Source organism: Notechis scutatus, chromosome Z (assembly GCF_049901735.1).
Source record: "Notechis scutatus isolate UNSWTSFEM ecotype Mainland chromosome Z, rNotScu1.2, whole genome shotgun sequence".
Lineage (NCBI taxonomy): Eukaryota > Metazoa > Chordata > Lepidosauria > Squamata > Elapidae > Notechis > Notechis scutatus.
In genome coordinates, this window is record NC_142025.1 from 66,915,670 (window position 1) to 66,942,461 (window position 26,792).

A 26,792-nucleotide genomic window follows, 5' to 3' on the forward strand; every position below is an offset into this window, starting at 1 on the left:
TTACACAATGGATGGAGAAAGAATTGGTTTTTTTTCTTTAGGGAAAATAAAAAAGAAGATACTTCATTGCAGAATGTTTGGGATACAATGAAGGCATATGTTAGAGGTTTGATAATAGATTATATAAGAAGAAAGAACAATAGGAAAAGGCAAGCCACTAAGATCTTGGAAGATGAATATAAAAGACTTGAAAAAGAATTACAGAAAATGCCACAGAAAAAGGAAATTAAATTGAAGTTGGATATAACTAAACATAAAATGGAATTAATAGAGAAAGAAGAATTGGCGCAGAAAATTAGAAATGCTAAACAGAATTATTTTGAAGATGCAAACAAACCAGGTAGATGGCTAGCATATAAATTGAGAAAAGAGAAAGAATCAAGAAAAATATTGAAGTTAATAGATGATCAAGGCCAAGTTTGTTATGGTAACAAGGAGAAAAAGGAAATTGTTCGAGATTTTTATGGGCAACTATATAAACAAGAGAATATTGATGAAGAAAAAGTTAAACAGTATTTACAGAATGCTAACCTACCGAAGATGCCTAAAGAGATTGAAGAAATGCTAGAAAGCAACATAACAATGATGGAATTAACTGAAGCACTTAAGAAACAAAATAATGGGAAAGCACCGGGTCCAGATGGGCTTCCGCAGAATTCTATAAAACATTTCAAGAATCATTGAGCATTTCATTGCTTGAAGTTATGAATGAAGCTATGTCAAAGAAGATGATACCTAAAACATGGTCAGAGGCTTATATTACACTTATTCTAAAAGAAGAGGCTGATCCACTGCAAATTAAGAACTATAGACCTATTTCTCTATTAAATGCAGACTATAAAATTTTTGCTTCAATTTTAGCAGAAAGACTTAAAAAATACTTAAATAATTTCATCCACCCAGATCAAAATGGATTTCTGCCAAAGAGACAAATTAGAGATAATATGAGAGTAATCTTGGATACTTTGGAATATTATGAGGCACATCCTGAAAAGCAAATGGCTTTGATATTTCTAGATGCTCAAAAGGCATTTGACAACGTGAACTGGGGATTTATGTTATTACTATTGGAACAGATGGGTTTTGGCAGAAAATTTGTTCAAGCAATAGAAGCCATATACAATAAACAGACAGCAAAGGTAATGATGGAGGGAGAACTTACAGATTTTATTAATATAAGAAAAGGCACAAGACAAGGATGTCCCCTATCTCCTTTGCTATTTGTATTGACTTTGGAAGTGTTGAATAGAAATATTAGGGATGATAAAAGCATAAAAGGAATGAAAATTAAAAAGGAAGAATTTAAACTGCAAGCTTTTGCTGACGACTTAGTCTTTATTTTGGAAGATCCGTTAGAAACAGCTCCAAAGTTATTGGAAAAGATAGAGATATATGGTGAGGTGGCTGGTTTGAAAATAAATAAAGACAAAACAAAATAAATAAAGACAAAACAAAGATTTTGACAAAGAACATGCTACTGAGACAAAGAGAAGAACTGGCAGACCTGCTGAAAATCCAAGTTACGAATAAGGTTAAGTATCTGGGGATACATTTGACAGCAAGATGTAGCACATTAAAAGAGAATAATTATATTAAACTTAAACAACAGATAGCTATAGATTTGAAGAAATGGGAAAACTTGCAATTGTCATTAATAGGGAGAATTTCAACAATTAAGATGAATATTTTACCTAGAATCCTATTTCTCTTTCAAACAATACCAATTAGGCTCGGAAAAGACTATTTTGATGATTTAAATAAAATTATGTTGAAGTATATATGGCAAGGTAAGAAAGCGAGAATAAAGCTAAAGCTTTTGCAAGATGCTAGAATTAGAGGAGGTTTTGGTCTGCCCAATTGGGAATTGTACTATCAAGCTGCAAGTTTGATGTGGGTTAAGGAATGGATAACATTAAGAAAGACTAGATTGTTGACATTAGAAGGTCATGACTTGCTGTTGGGTTGGCATGCTTTTTTATGGTATAAGGGAACTAAAACACAGGGTTATTTTAGAAGACATTATATACGGGAGTCTTTGTGGTTAAACTGGGAGAAGATAAAAAGACAATGTTATTTGAAAATTCCAGTTTGGTTATCGACTATTGAAGCATTTTCCTATCCTATAATTTATAAGAAGGAACAAACAGTTAGATATGGGGAACTATTGGATGAAAAGGGTGAACTTAAATCAATACAAAATTTACAGGAACAAGGTATAAAGATGAATTGGTTTTCATATGCGCAAATACATTCAAGGTATGATGAAGATTCTAAAACAGAGGGATTCTATGATAAACAGACTGATCTAGATAAGATTTTGATGGGTACTGATGAGAAGGTGATTAAAAAATTATATGGTTATTTACTGGGAATTAAATTAGAAGAAGAACAAGTTAAAGAAACTATGATTGTTTGGGGGAAGAATTTTGGATATGGGATTGATTTAGAGAAATGGCAAAAATTGTGGTCTCAAAATTATAAAATGACAATGTCAACAGCATATAAGGAAAATTTGTATAAGATGTTTTACAGGTGGCACTTTCCCCTGACAAGAATAGCAAGAATGTTCAAGAACAAATCTGAAAAATGCTGGAAATGTCATCAGATACCTGGCTCATATTACCATATGTGGTGGACTTGTGAGGACGCTAAAAATATTGGACTAAAATTCGCATGTGGTTGGAAAAAATGACAAAAAAACGTGTAGATTTGAAACCGGAGTTCTTTTTATTGGGAATCTTACCAGATACATATACTAAAGATTTGAAATACCTGATTGTAAATGTGTTAACAGCGGCTAGGATTGTATTTGCTAAAAACTGGAAGAATGAGAAAATACCATCACAGGAAGAAATTATTAAGAAAATATTGGAATGTGCTGAGATGAGTAGATTGACATTTGAAATTAGAGAACAAGAGGATAAACAATTTTATGAAATTTGGGATCTTTTTATCAGTGGCTAGATGACAAAATACGATAATAGAATATTTAGAAAGTTAGATAGCAAGGAATACTTTTATTTTTCTTTTGCCTATGTTATTTGACATTATATCTATAAAGTGTTTTTAGGATAGATTTGGTATGATTATATGGTTTGTTATAGAATAAACTGTTTAAAGTATTGTTCTCTCATAAAATATGAATGATTAAAAGTATAGTCAAATGATTTATTAATAGCGATATTAGGATATATAAGTTTGGATTGACAATATGAGTTGTTATGTAATATAACTGCAATTGAGACTATGAAATGAATGCACAAAACTGATGAACCAACCGACACACTGTACGTACATAAGAGAGTTGATGTTTTAATGTTTTGTTTGTCTTGTTTGTTTGTAGAAAATCAATAAAATTGTTTTTTTTTTTTTTTAAAAAAAAGAACAGCGCCGTAAATGAAGAAACTTCATGGTGGAACACTACCTGAGATGTTACGTAAACTACCAGCAAGATAATTGTGTCGATCTGCTACCTTTTGTGGAAGTAGCCTGCAACAATGCAGTTCACAGTAGCGCCAGTTTAACTTCTTTCCAAATCACCAGTGGGATGGACTTTGTGCCTATGAGCTACCTAGAGACCTCCAACCTCAATGTCCCTAGCCGAGTGGATGGACTCGTTAAAACAGGGATAGGACAATACCAAGCATGCCCTTGCCCAAGCAGCTGAAAAATACAAGAGTCAGGTGGACAAGCACCGATCCACCCAAGTCCCCTTTAAAGTGGGAGATTGGGTCTACTTGTCCACTAAGTATCTTAGACTAAAGTTGCCTACAGAGAAACTAGGTCCAAAATTCCTAGGACTGTTTCCAAATAGTGAAAGTGATAAATCTGGTAACTGTACAATTAAGTCTCTCGCGCTTTTTAGGGAAAGTGCATCCGTTATTCCATAGTAGTTTATTGAAACTGGCTGTTAGCTCACAATTGAGATCAAGAGATCAACCTGATCTCTTGAATAGTTGTACAGGATGAGAAGCATTATGAAGTAAAGAAAATCTTAGACTCTAGATTACATAGGGGTTGATTACAATGCCTAATCCATTGGAAGGGGTACCCTGTGTCTGTTGCCACTTGGGTGAAGTGTAAAGGCAGCTAGGTTGATAAAACAGTTTCACAAAAAGTTTCCTGATAAGCCAAAGCCCGCCCCCCCAGGGGGGAAAAGACATGGTTAGTTGGTTTCCATTCCTAATCTCTTGTCACTTGTCTCATTTCAGAATGTTATCATCGCTTGAGGGGAGGCAGCCTGTCAGACCCGAATCCATCTTGATTCAGGTTCAGGGCTGCCACAGTGGGGGTGGGCAAGCTTTGGGAATGGGAGAGCATTTAAGGGAGTATTGCCACAACAAATGGGAGTGACTGGAATGGGTGGTAGTTGAGAAATGATGTGTATTGGCTAATGGGACTAGGGAGTCATAAAATGGGGCAGGATATGAGTTTTAGTGTGGAAAGGGGAATATGCGGGAATTCAGATTTCGGTTTTCCTTAGACATGCCAACATGACTTCTCTAATAAATTCTTACTTTGATGGACTTTGTCTTGGAGTTTTGAATTGCATGGAGAGTTTAATGGGAATGCTGACAGATGTACAACATTGCTGTTATTTTGTTATTATTCTTCCGTGTTCTACTTCTCCCACTATGGGTCAGACTTTTTTTCAAACAGCTAAAGGTTTAATGAGCAGGAAGGTAGAGAAAGCATACTGAGTTACGGTAGTTTCAGAATTATGAAATTCCACTTTTGTTCTTTAGAAAGGGCAGCATTTGTTTGTCCTTGTTTAGAACTTTCCACTTATCCTTCAATTCATTTTATTAGAATAATACATGATATTTTTATCCTAAGCAAACTGGGACAATTTTTCATTTACCCTTTCAGGCCCAGCTTCAGCTTCCATGAGGCCTCCTGGGTTGGAAGCCTAAGACAAAATGTCTCCCATGTGGGCCACCTTCTCACCCTCCCAGTGGCCGGGCTGGCCTGTTAAAGGCTGGATGTGGGACCCTAGGTGGAGGGGAGGCTCAGCCCTGGCTTATCTTCCTCTCTGGCACCAGCTGTGGGAGAAAGGTACTGGCAGTCGGTGATTTGGGATTGTGGTCATGGCCAGCTGGGAAAACTGAACCGCTGCCCAGCCCAGAGTTGCCAGTGGGGGTGGGCGAGGCAGCAAGGCATGCCTGGCTTGAAGTTCCCAGCCCTTTTAGGCAAGAAAAAAACCAAATACACAGGTATAGAATAGGTGGTTCCTGACTCAGCTGAAAGTAACTGTGAGACAGATCTGTGAGATGGAAACTTATCAAACAGATCCAACCTAGAAATAAGAAAAAATTCCCTGACAATGAGAACTATTAATAAGAAGAATGGGATGCCTTCAGAAGTTGTGGGTATACTGGGCTTCTGGTTTGAGCTTCTTCGGCAACAGACCAAAATCCACGATTGGGCTTGTTTTTAATCTGTGCTCGCCGCTGGAGCGCCCTGAGCCGGCTGGTTTCGGGCTAAGGCACCCCTGAGAGGTGGTGAAGAGGGGGAGACTGCCAGCAGGGTCGAGGAGAGTTGCATCTCTCCTCCCCAGCTGGCCATTACTCCCTTTTCCTAAAGGCGGTTGCAGCGGTGGTCAGAAATGGCCACCTCAAAGAAGAACTCAACCAGAAAAGAATGTGCAGGAGGAAGATAAGAAGAGAAAGTTTTGGCTGACCATGTCGAACTGAAAAAGCAACAATATAAGGTACCCTGGAATTTGAATTATAAAGAATAACATTGCTCCTAAAGAAGACTTTGAAGCGGCGAATGAGAGAGGGAAGGGAAAGGATTTGGTTTTTTCTTTTCTTCCCTATATTGACAACTAAGAAATTTAAGCAAGAAATCGGCAAAAATCCACTTTGACATTAACAGATATTTAAGCTGAAAATAAAATGTCAAAGGGATAATAAAGATTTCTGGATTCTCAAAAACTTTTAAAAGAAGGAAAATAACAAAAGGGTGGGATCTGGAAAAATAGAGGAGACCATGGAAGTGGTCAGAAGTGAAAGGAATTAACAGTGGAACTTTAACAAGATTCCTAAAAGGTACATTTTAACTGAAACTTTGTAACAAAATAATAGAACCCCAGGAAGAGAAAGTGGAAAAAAGAAGCAAGAAAAAACAGCTTTGGATTATTTGGATTACTTGGTGATTTTTGGATTTTTGGCTATTGGATCTAAAGGACTAAAATTAATTGGGTGGTTGTTTAAAAGTTTTTAAAATGGAACTTAAAAAACAGAAAGAAGATGCACAAGAAGGAAGAGGTTCTTTTGGCTTCGTATTTCAATTTTTAGAAATGGAGATCCTGAACTATGAGAAACAATAAGAAATGCCTGTAGAACAAGAAGGGCAGGACAAAGAAGAAGCCATCTTCAATGACCAAGTATTTCTACGTGGGGAAAAGAAAGGAAAGGGGGGAAAGAGTGAAAAATTTAAGATTTGAAAAAACAACCCCCAAAACGAATAGTTTGAAAAGTAATTGCAATATTAGGAAGAAACAGAAGAGAGGATTACAGAAGAGAGAATTAGAATTATAGAGAGAAGCGGTCAAAAAGGGAAGGGAGAAGAAGAGGGGGAAGAGGGAAAGGAAAAGAAATTATAAAGGACAGAAACAGGACATCGAGAAACAGGGAAAATAAATACAAAGATTAAGGGTATAAGCCTATTTAGAAGACACAAAGATAATGGGTGAAAATTTAATTGAAAGGGGGATTCTGCAAGGGTACATAAGATAGTATTGTTATATTAGAAATAGAAATGAACTTTGAAAATATGAAACAAGTGTGATTAAAATGATAGATAAAATACTCATTGTAATGTAATGGAATGTTTAAAAAACATTAAAAAGCACCAGGGCCAGACAAGATTACTTCTTCTTGCTGAAAAGTCTGTGCTGACCAATTGGCCCCCATCTTCACCCGAATCTTCAATAGATCACTAGAGATGTGCTATGTTCCTTTCTGCTTCAAAGGTTCTACCATCATCCCAGTGCCAAAGAAACCCTCTATCAAGGAACTGAATGACTACAGACCAGAACATCTGTAGTTATGAAAATCTTTGAAAGGCTTGTGCTGTCCCACCTGAAAACCATCACGGATCTGCTGTTAGATTCCATGCAGTTTGCATACTGAGCAAATAGATCGACAGATGATGCTGTTAACATGGCTCTGCATTACATCCTACAACACCTTGAATCTCCAAATACCTACGCAAGGGTCCTCTTTGTAGACTTCAGTTCAGCATTCAATACCATCATTCCAGACACTCTTCTAAGTAAATTAAATCAACTAGCAATACCTGAACACACTTGTAAGTGGATCATAAGCTTCCTAACAGACAGGAAGCAGCAAGTGAAGCTAGGCGGAATCACTTCCAGTACCTGTACAATCAGCACAAGGTGCCCCCAAGGCTGTGTGCTATCTCCACTTCTCTTCTCCCTATATACCAATGACTGCATCTCAAACAACCCATCTGTTAAAATACTGAAGTTTGCTGATGACACAACAGTGATTGGTCTCATTCGAGACAACGATGAATCTGCATACAGACAGGAGGTTATACAACTTGCCTCATGGTGTAACCGGAACAATCTGGAACTGAACACACTCAAAACCGTAGAAATGGTGGTAGACTTTTGAAGAAACTCTCCCATACCACCACCTCTTACAATACTAGACAACACAGTATCAACAGTAGAGACCTTCAAATTTCTAAGTTCTACTATATCACATGACCTAAAATGGACACCTAACATTAAAAACATCATCAAAAAAGCACAACAAAGAATGTTCTTTCTGCGCCAACTCAGAAAGCTCAAATTGCCCAAGGAGCTGCTGATACAGTTCTACAGAGGAATTATTGAGTCTATCATCTGCACCTCTATAACTGTCTGGTTTGGTTCTGCAACCCAACAGGACAGACCCAGACTTCAGAGGATAATTAGGATTGCAGAAAAAACAATTACTACCCACCTGCCTTCAATTGAGGACCTGTATACTGCACGAGTCAAAAAGAGGGCTGTGAAAATATTTACAGACCCCTCACATCCCGGACATAAACTGTTTCAACTCCTTCCCTCAAAACGATGCTATAGAGCACTGCATACCAGAACAACTAGACACAAGAACAGTTTTTCCCAAAAGCCATCACTCTGCTAAACAAATAATTCCCTCAACACTGTTCAACTATTTACAAAGTATACACTACTATTACTGTTAATCTTCTCATCACTCCTTATCACCCAGCCCCTCCCATTTTTGATGGTAGGACTGTAACTTTGTCGCTTGTATCCTTACAATTTTGTACGTGTGGGGTGATGGATTCTGTGTAGGGCTGGAGTTGTTTGGCGAAAAATTTGGCACTCTCTTTGGGAGCTGTTCAGGCCATTTGGGGATTTATCTGTGCTCTCTGGGTCACCTGAATTAGAGTGCAAATGGTTGTGGAATTTTCTTGGAGATAGGTGTTGTTGTATTCCTCCCCCTCTATTGAGGGACGGCAGTTCATAGAAAGAACAGAAATTTCTCGCCAAACAACTCCAGCCCTACACAGAATCCATCACCTCACACGTACAAAACTCCTTCCACTTCATAGAAAGAATAAAGAAACAAAACCTACAACCCAGTGACCTACTCGTGAGCTTCGATGTCATATCCCTCTTCACCCAAGTACCCATTAAAGAAGCCTTGACAGCCATACAAAACAAATACAACCCCCCCAAACACATCCTAGATCTGACCAACCACTGCCTAACCAACACATACTTCATCCACAATGGACAAAGATACAAACAGATAGAAGGAGCACCCATGGGATCACCCCTCTCACCTGTCATCGCTAACCTATACATGGAACACTTTGAAACCAACGCTCTAGACAAATCCGAACCAAACCCAAACTCTGGCTCAGATATGTAGATGACACTTTTGTAATTTGGCCACATGGGAAAGAAAAACTCGACAACTTCCTCACACATCTTAACAACCTACACCCCAAAATACAATTCACCGTGGAAACAGAAACCAACAACCAACTTCCCTTCCTGGACATCCTAGTTTACAAAAAACCCAATGGCTCCCTAGGACACACCATCTACCGGAAAAAAACACACACAAATCGCTACCTAAATGCACAATCCCATCACCACCCTGCACAGATCAACTCCGTAGCCAAGACCCTCATCTCCAGAACCAAACTCCTAGCTGACAAAGACCACTTGAGAACAGAACTACACACCCTCACTAACGTATTAATTTCCAACGGATTCCAAAGAAACACTATCACCAATCTAATCTGAAAAGAGATATACCCCCAAAAAACCAAGACACAGAACAAGACAACGGTATCGCACTCCTCCCCTACATCAAAGGCATCACAGACAAAATCAGCAAAATTTTCCACAAACACAATATCAGGACAGCCTTTGGCACTGACCAAAAAAATAGCCAACATCCTAAGAAACCCCAAAGACAAGATCCAGCTAGAAAACCAAGGAGTTTATGAAATACCATGCAACAATTGCCCAGCCACATACATTGGACAAACCAACAGGAGAATAAATGCACACATCACAGAACACAAAAACACAGTCAGAAGAGAAGAAAATACTTCCTCCCTCTTCCAGCACTTAAAGCCACAGGACATGAAATTAATTTTGAAGGAACCAAATTAATATCCAAAACTGAACACTCCAGCAAGAGAATAATCAGGGAAGCCATTGAAATAGAGAAACACCCCCATAACATGAATAGACGGGACGATACCTCCCGCCTACCAGACATCTGGAAGCTAGCCCTCACCAACAAACGAGTCCCAGACACAAAAACCACCACCAGACCCAAAACAACACGGGACACCACCACCAACCCCCCTCATCAGACCCAGGCCCAAGCCCATCCTATAAACGAAGGACAACCACCATCCAGAAAACAGACCACGGCTGCTGCGCCAGCTGTCACACACCCTGACCCCAAAACCAAACAAGCTGACACACGCCAAGAACACAGACCCAGACTCCAAACTTGAAGCCAGACTAAAACCCAGAATGCTACATCACAGTCACCCGCTCAGGATATCACATCAGAAAACTCAGGAAATTACACCACAAGAACTCAAGAAGTTGCAATACAGAAAATGACCCAGGATATCACAGCACAAGACCAAGGATACCACAGCAATACATCTCACAAGGTCATCACACAACCCACTACCCAAGCCGTTACTACACAGGAGGCTAATGGAAAAGAGATCAAAACACAAACGACCCAGGAGATTACAACGCAGGACCCAGGATACCACAACAAAAGAACTCGCAAGCCCATCACACAACCCATTACCCAAGCCGTTAAAACAGGAGAGGCTAATGGAAAAAAGATCACTACAAATGACCCAGGAGATTACAGCACAAGATCCAGGATATCTCCACAACAAAACTCACAAGCCATCACACAGCCAACATCAACTCCATCAACCAATTAAGAGGCAGCAGTGCAGCCAACCAGCCCAGCACACCAGCCCCCCCCCACCAGTATTTATAGAGAGATGGCAGCTCCGATCACACACTGCTCCGATCACACACACCATTCACCCACACCATGTCAATTCTCGACCAAGATTTTTGTGGATTAGAGTAAAATGTATAATCCTTGTTTGGGTTTACTCCCAGAGTAAGAGAAAACAAATAATGGCCAAATTAATAAAACAACATGTCGACATTATACGTCTATAAGAAGTACATATCCAAAAGCGATATAGAAAATGTCTAGATTATCCCAAATTAGATGTACAGCATTTGCAGATCAAAAAAAAAAAAAGGGGGGGGTGTAGCAATTTATGTTAGAAAAGGGATAAATGCAAAACAAATTTACGTGGATGAACAGAGTAGAATTTTAATGGTACAAATTAATATTCAACAAAAACAAATATTATTGGTGGGGATATACACCCCTAACAATAACCAAAAGGAGTTTTATAAGAAATTATATGATAAAATAGTTGATATGGATCAAGAAAATATCTGCTTAATAGAGGACTTTAACACTATTGTAGACATAGAAAAATATTATGTTAGTAAGGAACAAATTAGGAAGGGAAAAAAGAAAATTTTACCAAAGGCATTTTTTGAATTAATAGAGAAAACTAATTTGGAAGACAGATGGCAAAAGAGAAACCCAAACAAGGATTATACATTTTACTCTAATCCACAAAAATCTTGGTCGAGAATTGACATGGTGTGGGTGAATGGGGCAATTGAGAAAGATATTATCTCTGTAGAAATAATGCCCAATATATGGGCCAATCATAACCCTATGAAAATTACTTGGAGAGGGCAGAGAAAAAGAAAGTGGAGATGGATATTAAATTCACAAATAGTAAAAGAAAAAGAATATAGTCAGAGAATTAAAGATGAATTAGAAATATTTTTAAGACCAATTCTAAACAACATACCAATCTACAGAATTTATGGGATACCACAAAGACCTATGTGAGAAATATATCAATAGTATGCATACCAAGAAAAATATAGAAAAAATATTACAAGAAATATATTCAAGTCAAAGAGCGAGTATACTGATAAATACATCCACACGGATGATTTTGGAATTGCGAAAGGAATGAGACAAGGGTGTCCACTATCACCTCTGCTATTTATTTTATCTTTAGAAGTGCTTCTTGCTGCAACCAGACAAAATTCAGAGATAAAAGGGATTAAAATTAGAAACGAAGAGTACAAAATTCAGGCATTTGCAGACGATTTGGCATTTATAGTGGAAGACCCAATGAATATGGGACAAACACTATTACAACAAATAGAAAAATTTGGAGAAGTAGTAGCACTCAAAATAAATAGAAACAAACCCAAAATGATAGTTAAAAATTGCACTACAAAGCAGAAAACAGAACTGCAAAATAAAATGGGGCTGCAGATAATAAAAAAGGCAAAATATTTGGGAATATGGCTATACTCTGTCTAGATGCTCATCAATAAAAGATGACAATTATACAAAATTGGTAAAGCAAATTAAAAAATAATTGGAATTGTGGGGGAAACTCAAATTGTCTTTACTAGGGAGAACAGCGGTATTCAAAATGAATACTTTATCAAAACTAATATATTTATTTCAAATGATTCCCAATAAAACTAGGAAAACCCTTTTTTACAGAATTAAACAAAATGACATCTGAATTTGTCTGGTTGGGCAACAAGCCATGCATTAAAATGAAATTATTACAAGATAGTAGGAACAGGGGTGGTTTTGGCCTATCAGAGTGGGAGCTCTACTACCAAGCAGCATTATTAAATTGGGTTAAAGATTGGGTCAAACTAAGAGACAAGAGAATTTTAACACTAGTAGGTCATGACCTCTGTTGAGGTATACCCCGTTAGAAGGAGTGCACTCAGGGAAACATAGTGAGAGTGATGTTGAATAACACACAACCAGCATACAGATACACTGAATAGTAAAATGTAGGTTTTACTTCCAGTAAACGGGTAAACAAAGTCCAACAAACAGTCCAAATCATACACAGTTAAATCAGTTAGTATCAGTCCAGGGATAATCCAAAAACGAAGTCAAGTATCATAAACAGAGTTCAGTAAACAGAGTTTGCTAACAGTTGCAAGACTCACAGCAATCCAAGCAGAACAACAATCAGGCAATATGGCAAATCAGGAAAATGCAAGGATAAAGATTTGGGTCTCTGGCTCCATCTTATGGCCGTTGGAGGAACCTCAGACAATCACACTTACAGCATTCTCTTAAAGATACAACAGTCTTAAATTATATTTCCAACCCAACTGTTAGGTGACTATCATTCCTAACAACCTCCTGATAGGTTGGCATGCATTTCTGTGGTTGAAAAAAAAGCAGTATACATACTTATTTTAATCATCATCTAATAAGAGATTCACTTATCACAACATGGAGAAAAGTTAAAAATAAACATTACATGAAAATACCACGTTGGCTGTCAACCATGGAGTCCATGATCCACCCGAATAGATTAGATATAAGAAAAATGGTAAGCTATGAGAAATTATTAGATAATTAAGGGAAATTAAAATCAAATCAAGAATTCAATGAAAATGGTATTATAATTGATTGTTGGCCATATTTACAAATCCAAAATAAGTATAAAACAGATCTGGAAGATTTTGGATTTGATAAAGGGCAAAATCAATTAGATAAAATTTTAATGGGATCAGAACAAAAATTCATATAAAAAAATATACAAATACCTATTAGATTTCAAAATAGAAGAAGAGACAGTGAAGAGCACGATGATAGATTGGGCACAGAATTTTGGATATAGCATATAGCTAGAAGAAAATGTGGAATGTAAATTATAAGCTAACAATATCTTCAGCATATAAAGAAAACCTGTATAAAATGTTTTATAGATGGTATCTGGCCCCAACGAGATTGGCAAAAATATATCCCAATGTAAGTCCAAAATGTTGGAAATGCAAAAAAGCTGATGGTACATTTTACCATATGTGGTGGCTATGCCCCGAGACCAGGACATTATGGATCAAAATTAAAAACTGACTACAGGAGCTCACCTGTTATCAAATTGAACTCAGACGAGAAACTTTTCTCTTAGGAATTATTAAAGACCAAATTCCCAAAAAATTAAAATATTTAATGTTACATATCTTAACAGCCGCCAGAATAGCCTATGCACAAGTATGGAAAACTTCTAATATTCCTAGTGAAGAATTGGTGCAACAAAAAATACTGGAAAGTGCTGAAATGAATATGCTTACAATGAAATTGAAAGAGAAAGAAGACTCTGAATGAATATTTTTTAATTTGGCACAAATGGTACAATTGGATAACAAACAGAAATAAGAAATAAGATAGGAAATTAACTTGTAAGAGACCTCAAGAAAACGAATGATAAATATGTAGAATATATAAGAATATAAGAATAATAATTATGGATAAAGATATTAATGTTAGATAAATGTAAATGTAATGTGTTAAGACATATCAGATAAGAATTTGTATAGATGTCAAAAATGCTGCTGAAACTATGATGTTTTGAGTTGTAATAATGGAAAAACAATTAAAACATAATAAAAAAAAACATGTGCAAGGAGAGCTATTCCAAAGTCTTGGGGCTCAGAAATGTCTCTGGCTCAAATTTTCACATGGAAGGAACACATAGTATTTTTTCCCAGGTTGCCTAAATGGGGGATAGCAGATTCTATTCAAAGGAGAATTTCATTAAGATATGAGTCATGTAGGACCATTTATTTAAACCAGCATCTTAAATAGTATTTGTCAGAGTATATTCATGAACTGGAATAGAGCTTGGTAACAAGGTCAGCCAATGAACAGGCATAGCAACTAAGTCAGCCAATAAGGACTGTTTTGGAAACAGAAACTAGAAGTAGCCTAGGCGTGGCCCTATATTAAGCTCTGCAGCTCTGAAGCTATGTTGAGCTCTGAGTCTGTCTATTAAAAAATGAAACTGCTTCTCTCCTCTGCTGTGTATAATGCTTGCCTGCTAAACTAAAGTGAAACTGATGTCTGTTTCTGAGCTTCTGAGTTGCTGCTGAAGTTACTTGCAACATATTTCTGTTTGAGTTTGCTCCATATTGGAGAAATCTACAATTGGTTTGTAAAATTTACTTATTATGTTTATAAAGACATTAAATGAAACATCAGCCATCTGTGTTTATTTTTCTGTAGCTGAATTCACGCTGCAAAAACTCTGAATAGGTTATGGGCCCAGAAGACCAGAAAAAGACTGAATTGTAATTAAAGCTGAGAGACTGCCTGTTTTAAAAGTAAGAAAAAAGGCAAGAGGCTTTGCAGGATGGCTGAAAAAATTAAAGAAAGCTCTCTACCCCTTTTGGATCAGAAGAACTATATTATTTGGGCTACAAAGGTGGAATGTTTGGAATCAAAGATGAAAGAGCTTTGGAATAATCCGCACGCACCATTGAATGCTGCAGATCAGAAGCTGAATGACAGAGCATTTGCTTATATCATCTTAAGTTTAGAAGATGATCAGTTTATCAATGTAACTGATAAAGACTGCAAAGGAAGTCTGGAATAAATTGAGGACTGTTCATGTGAGTGTATCTGCATGCAACATCGTACAATTATCAAGAAAGTTATATAGAGCTCGTTTGCAGCCAGGAGATTCAGTGGAACAGCATTTTGTTCATATTCAAACTTTGTTTGTAGAATTAGAACAACGTGGGATGAGGATTCCTGAATCTCAGAAAGTGCTCTTAGTTTTGAACAGCCTAGATGAAATGTGGGACATTGTGTCTGCAGTGTTTGAATGCAAACCAGAGCCGGAATTGAGTTTGGAAACTCTGAAAGCGTGTCAGATACCTGAAGAGCAGAAACAGCCAGGAGGAGGAGGAAAAATTCCTGAGGAGTGGGCTCAAGGAGCAGAAGGGAAATTTCCACAGCCAGGCTATCTACAGAGAACAGGACTGCCGGCTGCCTGCAATTTGGCAGCTCAATTCTTACTGGCTCAAGGTTGACTCAGCCTTCCATCCTTCCGAGGTTGGTAAAATGAGGACCCAGAGTGTTGGGAGCAATAAGCTGACCCTGTAAATCACTTAGAGAGCGCTGTGAAGCACTGTGAAGCGATGTATTTGTCTAAGTAGTATTGCTATTGTTATAGAACAGGGACAAGAATAGAGTAGAGTAGAGTAGAGTAGAGTAGAGTAGAGTAGAGTAGAGTAGAGTAGAGTAGAGTAGAGTAGAGTAGAGTAGAGCAGAGCGCCGGCCGGGAGGATCGCTGAGCGAGAGCGCTCCAACTGTGGCTTTTCCCTCGACTTCGAGAGTTTTCCCCTCGACTGCTGAGTGAGAATCTGACCTTTCCCAGGAGCGACCCAGCCCAGAGAACGATCATCTTTGGAGTCGGTGAGAGCCCAGAGAACGATCATCTTTGGAGTCGGTGAGATTCATCCCATCCTTGCAGGGAGGTGAGCACTGGGAGCTGTGAGACTGTCTCCAGAAGTTTGCAGCTAGGGTGTGAAGCAGACTGCCTCCTCCCTGCCGCCCCCATTTCCCTCTTCCCTCTTTTCTCCTCGCCAAATTGCTAATCCGGACTCCAGGAGTGATAGAAGCAGAGGTATATTAAAGCCAGGAGTGAATGCTCAATACAAATCTGAGTCTACACAGTAAAAATATAAACTGTTTGCCTCTTTCTCTTAAAAGCAACAAACTTTGAAAGTGTATTCAGTTAACTAGGAGGGGCCCAGAAATCTCATTCATCAAGGGAAAACAAAAACAAATAGTTTCCTGTGAGCTGTTCAATCTTTCCTTCACTCGGATAAAAATCCTTGGAACATTGTGTTACAACTTCCTGTTTACAGAGTAATAGCGATCTGCTATTCAAAGAGCAATAAATTCCTCTCATCCAGCTGCCAGTAAAACAATTAACCCGTTCCTTGCAGACTCTTAATACTACCTCATTATCTCAAAACTTACAACTTTTCTACCTCATCACCTATATCAACGATTAGAAAATCAATTTCTATAAAATATTTTATTAATGGTTTAATTGATTTATTGTTTTTAATTGATTAATGTGATTAGAGTGTTTAGTGCAAATAGTGTGATTACTGACTAGTTTAAAAGATCAAAATTCATGTAATTTAATTGAATAGCAAAATCATTGATTTAGTGAATTTAAATGAACAGTGTGATTAATGATTAATGTAATTAATTGATTAGTGATTAGAGTAATTAATTGATCAGGCTGATTGTTGCTCAGGAATATTATCTGACCTGAGAGATTACTGCAATTGATTGTTTGATGTAATATTGGCTATATAGATTACCCAAAATTGTTCCTTTAATTAATTCAATCAACGCATTATTTTTAACAATCCTACCATGCCAAAAAGAAAATCCTATGCCAAACCACAACCTAAAGAAAAGATAATCCCCATCAATGAACCACAAGACTCCTGCACATGCCTTAAATGCTATAAAAATCTAAAGGATAATGAAAACTACATCAAATGTTCTCTGTGTAAAAATACGCTCATCATGACTGCTTGGGATTACCTGAGCAAATGATTCAATACCTAGAATCATCCAATGAGTTTCCATATTTCTGCAAATCATGCAGACCCAAACTGGATCTGTCTGAAAGAGATGATACCATCGAAACCATTGAAACATCCCCTACCATCGAAACCATTAAAACATCCCTCAACACCATAGTAGCATCCCTGGACGCCGTAAAAGAAAGAATATCCAACCTTGAAAAAAAAGACACAACGCAAAAACCTGAACATCCAATAGCTACAAACCACATCTCTACCAAACAACCACAATCCAATCCAAAACCCAATCCACAAATAAACACAACCCAGACAAATATTGATATCCCAATCCTCATTAGAGAAGCCGTTGAGCGTGGACGGAAACGTCCAAACGTCATCTTATTTGGTCTAGAAGACATCAATGTCAATGATGACATCACAACTGTCCGAAACATCATCAGAGATTATCAAGCATCAACCATCTCCGCTGATGAAATACTTGACATTTCCGCATCGACCGAGAGCTCAAAAATAGAGACGGCTCTGTGGCCCCACGCTTGTGCAGGGTCATTTGCAAAAATGAATCAAGCAAACGTAAATTCATTTATACTATAAACTCACTCGCCAAAACCAACACCAACCATAAGAACCTCCGTTGCCGCCCTGACCTAACCATACAGCAACGTGCCCGCTCCGTGTACTCCAGCATCGAACTCAAAAACCGTCTAGACAATGGAGAGAAGGACCTGTACATTGACTACCATGCTGACTGTATCAAAAGTAAGCCACGCAACCCAATACTCAGCTATTACCCTCAACCACAACCGTACCTCAACCCATCCACCATCACCCAAGACTAGACGCACGCCCCCAACTACCTCAATTCCAACTACTGCCGGCCTTAAATGCAAACTACTCAATGCAAGAAGCCTCGTGAATAAAATACCTGAATTTCTCATCCTCCTAAATATGGCTAACTTCGACATTATATTTGTCTGTGAAACATGGCTCAATGCATCTCTCCCGACTCCATTACCACAGTAAGAGACTATCATGTTTACCGATCAGATCGTGAAAATCGTCGAGGAGGTGGTGTTGCTATATTCTATAAAAATCCTTACATCTAAAAAATATCCAAGTTACCCAGGAGCTTGCCCTTCCTGAAACCATCATCTGTGAACTATCCTTAAATATCACAATTCGATTCTTACTATGTTACAGAGCACCTGATTATGACATCGAACATGTAAACAAGCTAAATACATTACTAACATGGGCTGCATCCTGCCCATACCCTTTTATCCTTCTTGGTGATTTCAATCTGCCTCATATTGACTGGACCCTAAATGATTGTACAACTGAAATCATACACACAACCTTCTACAATGCTATTACAAATCTGGGACTGGAACAACTAGTAACCAACAATACTAGACTAAACAACTGCCTCGATCTCATCTTTTGCAATAGTTTGAATTTAATTTCACGGAATACAAACTAAAGAACCCTTTTCCAGTAGTGACCACAATATGATTGACTTTTGTCTCAACATACGTCCACACAAAAATCACCACAATGATGTAATCCCCAATTATAACTTCAAAAAAGGCAACTATGATCTTATAGACAACGATCTCTCACCCCTTGATTGGCAATCATTACAACATATTTTTACTTGAAGTCAAAAGAGTCATCAAACTATATGTTCCAACAACAACTCCCAAAACAAAACAAAAAAGCAGATTACCCATATCAATAAGGAAACTTCAATCCAAAAAGAGATCACTCTGGCAGAAAAACAAATCTGGTCACGTTGCCAATTTCAAAAACCGATACAAAAATTTATGCCACCAGATAAAGACCGAATGCACCAATTATCACATTAAACAAGAGGAAAACCTTCTAAGCACCAATTCCACCGTGCTTTTTACAATTTTGTAAACAACAAACTAAAAGACTCAAGGTCCATCCCTCCCTTGATAGGACCTGATGGTAAAGACTGCAACTGCGACGACACCATTAAAGCCAACCTCTTTAACACATTCTTCGGCTCAGTATTTGTAAACAGCAATGGATCATGCCCAGTATTTCCTAGCCGTACCACAGATAACAACAATGATCTAATACATATCGATTTCACAGAAGACAATGTTGAAAAATCACTACGCAATCTAAAACCATCTCTATCTATTGGACCGGATGGAATATGTGCCTACTTCTTAAGAAAGCTATCCACTGCCATAGCCAAACGTCTAAGCATAATCTTTGAAAAATCTTTCAGGACCAGCTCCTTGCCTAACCTATGGTCACAAGCCACAGTCATCCCCATCTTCAAAAAAGGGAGACCCAAGCCTAGTTGAAAATTACAGGCCAATCTCCTTATGCTGCATCACCTGTAAAGTCATGGAATCAATTATTAACCAATCCATCATCCTCCACTTAGAGACAAACAACCTACTCTCCAATAAACAATTTGGTTTCAGAAAAAAACTATCCTGTAATCTGCAACTCTTACACTGCAAAAACATATGGACGACACAACTCGACCAAGGCAAAGCAATAGACGCAAATCTACATAGACTTCTGTAAAGCCTTTGATTCAGTGGTACACGACAAACTACTCCTAAAAATAAAATCCTATGGTATCTCTGGACAACTGAATAACTGGATAGAAGCATTCCTGTCAAACAGACAACAAATGGTCAAAATCGGAGCGTCCTATCAAATCCAGTACCTGTCAATAGTGGTGTCCCCCAGGGCAGTGTTCTAGGACCAACTCTCTTCATACTCTACATAAGCGACCTCTGTGATCATATTAAGAGCAATTGCGTTCTCTTCGCTGATGATGTAAAGCTGTTCAATACCACAGACAATACTGCTACCCTACAAAAAGATCTTGACTATGTATCTGAATGGTCAAACAAATGGCAACTTCAAATCTCAACAAATAAATGCTCTGTCCTACATATTGGCAAAAAAATCAGAAAATAAAATACAAGCTGAATAGCCAAGATCTTGTTGATGACCCAAGCTCTGTAAAGGACCTTGGAATACTCACCTCTAATGATCTAAGTGCTAGAGCCCACTGCAACTACATAGCCAAAAGGCATTAAGAGTTGTTAACCTAATCCTCGTAGCTTTTCTCTGGTAATATCACACTACTAACCAGAGCATACAAAACATTTGCTAGACCAATACTCGAATACAGTTCATCAGTCTGGAACCCTCATTACGTATCTGATATTAACACAATTGAGAAAGTCCAGAAATATTTCACAAGAAGAGTTCTCCACTCTTCTACTCGTTGTAGAATACCTTATGCCACCAGACTTGAAATTCTAGAACTAGAAAACCTTGAATTACGCCGTCTTCGGTCTGACTTAAGCATGGTATATAAAATCATACATTGCAATGTCCTACCTGTCAATGAATACTTCAGCTTCAACCATAACAACACAAGAGCACACAATAGATACAAACTCAAAGTAAACCGCACCAAACTTGATTGCAGGAAATACGACTTCAGCAATAGAGTGGTCAATGTCTGGAATACTCTACCCGACTCTGTAGTCTCTTCCCCAAACCCCAAAAACTTTAACCTTAGACTGTCTACTATTGACCTCACCCCTTTCCTAAGAGGTCTGTAGGGCGTGCATAAACGCACCAACGTGCCTACCATCCCTGTCCTATTGTTTCTCTTATTCTTTTATTTTTCTTATATGTACCCATTTCATGTATTCACAACTATGTATACACTTATACTTATTATCTTGTAAACAATTGGCAAATCAAATAAATAAATAAAATAAATAAAACAGCACAGAGATAAGAGTCTTGGAGTTTCCAGAGAACAGGAGAACAGCAGTAGAAGATACCAGACTACAGCTAAGCAGAAAGCTCAACAAGAGAAACGATGTTCCATCTGTGATGACACTATTCATTTAAAGAAGGACTGCTTGCAAGACAGAAGAAGTTTGTAAGGACAGGTTGATGGACAGATTGCTGTTGCAAAAGCCTGCAACAGTAATAGAAGAAATCAATGGCTGAACGACAGTGGGGCTAGCCAAACTATTATTAATAATGCTAAATTGTTTTACATGATGGATGCAGCTGCAGGGGACACAATAGCCTTGGTAAATGGCAAGAAGGCTAAAATCATTGGAAGAGGCAGTGTGCATATTTCTTATTTGAAACAAGGTTTAATAATGTTTTATGTGTGTCAGAAATGGAACATAATTTGCTGATTGTCTCTACTTTAGGCAAGCAAGGATTTGAGACCACATTTGTAAATGGGCAGTGTCTTATAAAGAAAAAAGGGATTGTCTGTGCAAAGAGCATAAAACATGACAACATTTATATGTTACAGGGACAAAAAGTGTTCATCTTTTGCACAGAAAGCTTGGTCGTTCCAGCTTCCAAGTTGTTCAAAAGATGAACCAGCATGCAGAAAATTGCATGTAAAGGGATGTAAGGCATATTTGGATTGTGCGGTATGCAAAGCATAAAAGTCCAAGGCATTCCCAGTAAGCAGTAGTAGCACAAGGCAGACAACAAGAGCTCTAGAGCTGGTACATACAGATTTGATGGGCCCAATGCAAGCCAGTTTGGGAGGAGCTAAGTATGCGCTGGTCATTGTAGATGAATATAACAGATTGGGTTCTGCTATTTACTAAAGTGTAAAACAGAGGTGCTACAGAAATTTAAGCAATGAGTAAGGTTTATAGAAAGAAGGTATAAACAACAGGAATGTCAGCTACAAACTGACAGAGGTTCAGAATTCATGTCAACAAGTTTTCAACAGTGGTTGGCACAGTTAGGAATAAAACACAGACGCACAAATCCTTACACAGCAGCTAAAAATGGTGTTGCTGAGAGACGGAATGGAGACTTGCAAACCAGGAAGGACTCACTGCTAAAGGATTCTGGTCTAAGCAGGTCATATTGGGGTGAAGCCATATTGACTGCTAATTATTTAGTTAATAGGTTGTGGAGTTCCTCCATTAATGATGCTCCATATGCAGTCCTATATGGGAGAAAATAATCTCTATCACATTTAAGGGTGTTTGGAAGCAATGCATGGATACATATTCCAAAAGCAATCAGAATAAAGGGGCAACCTAAGGCTAGAAAGCTCAGGTTTGTGGGCTATGAGCCAGGTTCAAAAAGTTATTGCTTTAGTAATGGGAGTAAAACAATAGTGTTTTCAAGATCTACAAACTTTGCAGAGCAAAACTGGTACAGAATTGATGCAAATTTGTGGAATGATTCACTTAGTGACAGTGATCCACTTACTGACGGTAACTCATTTACTGATGGTAACTCGCTTAGTGATGATGTCGGCATCCAGGGAAGAGAAGCTGAACAAGATATGAAGCCAAGAGAGGGTTGACACACAGGAGCAGTCAGTGCCATGCATGTCAGAGTGATGGAACCAAGGGGATTCCACCTGACAGGTATTCTGCTAGTGAAGTTAAAGTGTATAATGTATGGTATGAGCCAAGGAACTACAAAGAAGTATTGGCATTACGTCAAATTGGACAAGTAAAGTGGAAAGAAGCCATGGACAAGGAAATGAAATCCATGGGAGAACATGAAGTGTTCATATCTATGAGTTTGCCACAGGGTAGCAAAGCTGTAGGATGCAAGTGGGTATACAAGAAATAGGTGTTACCTAATAATGAAGTACAATATAAAGCAGGCTTGTCCAACCGCCCACGGCCGCATGCGGCCCGTCATCGCCTGCGTAATGCGGCCCAGTTCCCACCCCAACCTTCTGGCAAGAGCCAGCGAGGAGGAGGAGGAGAGGCAGGCGCGAGGCGGGCTGAGGCGAGCGCCACGCCAAGCAGCAACAGAAAAGGCGGGTGCCGCCTTTGCTGCTTCTGCCCCCGCCGCCGCTCCCCCCACCCCGCCGCCACTGCCGCCCCCACCCCGCATAAAATTTGGCCGGAAAATTAATAAAAATAAATAATTTTTAATAAATAATTAATAATAAATAATAAAAATAATTTATAATTTATTATATAATTTTATAATATAATTATTTTATAATAATTTATTATATGTGTGGCCCAAACCAAATTTTCATCTTCTAATGTGGCCCAGGGAAGGTGAAAGGTTGGACACCCCTGATATAAAGCAAGGTTAGTGCCACAGGGGTTTTCACAAATGAAAAATGTGCATTATGATGAAGTATTCACACCAACCGTAAAGAGTGAGAGCATCAGGCTGGCACTAGTGCTGGCAGCAGCACATGGCATAAAATCTGGCATTTTGACATAACCACTGCATTTCTCAATGCAGAATTAGAAGAAGAAATTTACATGGTTCAAGCACCAGGGTATGAAAGTAAAAAGCCTAACACATTATATAAATTGAACAAGGCCATTTATGGGCTGAAGCCGTCAGCCAGGAATTGGAATATATGTCTAGATAAGGCATTGAAAGATCTTGGGTTCAAGAGTTGCAAGGCTGATGGTTGCATATACACTGAAAAGTTAAAAGGTGGGAACCAACCAATTGCATTGGATAAGTATAAAAAGGAATTATCAGGTATTTGGAGGGAACTGTGAATGTGGGTCTTCAAATTCAGAGAATATTAAAGGTAATTGAATTTATGTCTATTCCAGTTATGACGGGAGGAGTGTCAGAGTATATTCATGAACTGGAATAGAGCTTGGTAACAAGGTCAGCCAATGAACAGGCATAGCAACTAAGTCAGCCAATGAGGACTGTTTTGGAAACAAACTAGAAGTAGCCTAGACGTGGCTCTATATTAAGCTTTGCAGCTCTGAAGCTATGTTGAGCTTTACCTGGGTCTCTGGAACTGCGCCTTTCAGGAGCCCCTCTGAGGTGCAGGCTGCCGCTGGTGGTATAGAGTGGGATGGCTGGCCTGGCAAACCCTTGCTAGGTGACCCTTGTGGTCAAATCTTTTAAAAATGGCATCCTTGAATCTACATGCTGTTCTGGGGTGCCCGCACGCTTGGCCCAAAAGGACTGCCTATCTTCTGTCTCAGAGTTTCCCTTCTTCTTCTTGAAATGAAGGCGATGGACTTTGTTGTCCTCATCAGATTACTCTTCGCACTCTGTGCTTTGTTGATGCACTGTGACAGCTCCGTGCAAAAAATGCGGGCTGCTCAATTTCTAGATAGTAGCCATTGACTTGTTTGATGATTCAGTTGCTCTGGCCTCATCTAGCGCTGTCTGCAGTGTGAGATTAGGCTTTGCTAACTATCACCTCTGTAGATTGATGTCTCTCAACCCAAGACAAGTCTATCTCGTGTCATGTCATCCAGATCTCTGAATTCACAGTATGCCGTGACTTTTCTTAGTGCTGCGATGTATTGGTTGATTGTCTCACCTTCCTCTTGGTTTCTGCAGTTAAATTCATGTTGTGTCACAATTGTTGACAGCATGGGTGCATAGTGCATTCGGAGCATGTTCTGGAGCATTGTCCATGGTATCGTCTGCACAGCCACTGGTTCTGATAGCAGCTGAGCCATATCAAAGACTTCTGGTCCACAGTAGCTTAGGAAGAGCACCCTTTTCCTATTGTCTGACACCCAAAAGATCATTTGCTTCCATAAAGCATTTAAATCAGACCATGTAGGTGTTCCAGTTCTCTGAGGCTGGGTTGAACAGGGCTGGGAAGCCGATGCAGTTCCTTGACTTTCTGTGATGATGGTGCCTTTGCAGATGTCCGGCTTCAGTTCAGCTCCATCTGGATCTCGATCTCAATCAGCTCCTTTATTCTTTGTCCTTTATTCCTTTTCAGAATCCGACCTTTGTCGCCAGTGTTAAATTGGAGTTGATTGAAGAAGCAGGACACAAAGACTAGTGACTACAGCTCTTTACTGAGTAGATCAGTACAGCCCAGTGACTTGCCTGTCTGACAGCTCTCCCTTTTAAAGGGAGCTGTTGGACAGCTCCACCAATGAGATTAAACCAACCTTACCACAGAACCAGCAGACCAATGAATTTAAACTATTATTTCCCACTGGAAAAGGCAGACCGGAGTGAAGCCTTCGTTCCTTGGCTTCACTCTCCATTACAATATTGAACAGACCCGGGCCCTGAAGACACAGTATACGTGCAGATGGTTCCCCTTGCCTCCGGTACTTGCAGAGTCAGGGACTCAGAGTCATGGGAAGTCACCAGGAAAGACCCAAGATACCTAATTGTCCTATAACACGCAGTGTCTTTAGAGAAACACACAAAAGAACATCTTTAGCTATTTCTAGAAATTTCTACTTCCTCTTATCTATGGTGCACCAGCCTTTCTAGGTAACTTCCCAATCTAATGTGTGCCAGCTTTGCTAGATGGTTTGCTTATATTATCAAAAGTATAAATATAAGGATTTCTTGTCATTCGGGGCTTCCTTTCTTTAAAAGGGGCCCATCTTTGTTCAGCTGAATAAATATGTAATCTTAAAGACAATCTCTGGTTCTTTAGTGTATTTTTAGCAAGCCATACCTCAAATCCAGCAAACACCTTGGGGAAAATACAGCCTATGTTAGAAGCAAATGTCAGAACTATAGGGAGAGAGAGGTTTTAGACAAACAATATTTCTGTCCTGCAATGACTCAATTTCAGTCTGTTTATTTTTTTCTATGAAAAGTTCATTTTTTGTTCTATTAGCTTTGAAATGAGTTCTTATGTAATATGTTAGATCAACTTTACTGGAACTAATTTTCAAAGGGGGAAAAACTATTAAGAATTCTTCAAATTAGCAGGAAAAGGAAACTAGGCTGCCAAACAACATATACAGGTAATCCTCGAGTTATGAATGTAATAAAACCTGTCCATTCCATTCATAACCCAATGATTTGTGGGAGTTAATCTCATACTTTGAACAGAATCACTCCCTCCTTTTTCCCACGCATTCGCTAATCGAATGTGAGGCTCGTTAAGTGCACACGATGTATTTCAGGATGGGGAAGGCCATGGCGGGGGGCTAGTGATGGAACAGGCCACCTGCCTAAGACCACCCAAGCCCTCACCGACCCACTGAAATATCTCATGCTCCCCACAATTGCTTTTCCCCTGATGCAATCTACCATACCAGGTCACTTACTTTGTGAAGATCTACCAACAGTCTCCTTTCCATCCTTTTAACCCCATGTGCCCCTCCAATGCTCCATTTGGGACTCCGCAGGCTTTGCCCGGCATATTCCTGGCTGAAATGGAGCTTCTGAGGGATGGATCCACCCCTCAGAAGCTCCATTTGGGCCTCCAGAGGACTCACCTAGTACGATGCCAGCTGAAATGGAGCTTCTGAAGAGGAATCTCCCCTCAGAAGCTCTATTTTGGCAGCAACATGCAGGACGAATGTTGTAGAGCCTTTGCGGTTGTTTGTAAGGGCAAACAACTCCTGTCATGCTGCAAGAATCATAGTTTTGGGACTTGTTCCTAAACACTAGGGTGCGCTTATCACATAACTTTGAATGTTTGCTAAGGGAACACTTGTAACCTGGGGATTATCTGTACTAATGGACACCTTCAAAGCTGACATTAGCCAGAGCATAGAACAACTCATAGTAGTGCAAGATTGGAAGATATGGAGAGACCTGGCCCATAGAATCGCCAAGACTTGGACACAATTGAATGGATAACATCACCACCACCATCATCATCATGATGTTTTCAATTTACCAAACTGATTATGTAATACAGCAATATTTCCCATTATTTTCAGTCCTCTTTATTTAACTGTTTTCAATCTTCATTCAATATCATTGAAAAAAAATGACTAGGGAGTACAATCAAGAC

At 38.9% G+C, this 26,792-nt stretch overlaps 1 protein-coding gene and 1 pseudogene across 11 annotated transcripts in view; both read right to left on the bottom strand.

Moving 5' to 3' along the window:
• ELMO1 (engulfment and cell motility 1) overlaps positions 1-26,792 on the bottom strand; it is a 536,034-nt gene that overhangs the window by 169,203 nt on the left and 340,039 nt on the right. The gene's annotated exons all lie outside the window — the stretch shown is intronic.
• Positions 24,095-26,247, bottom strand: LOC148128912 (uncharacterized; annotated as a pseudogene).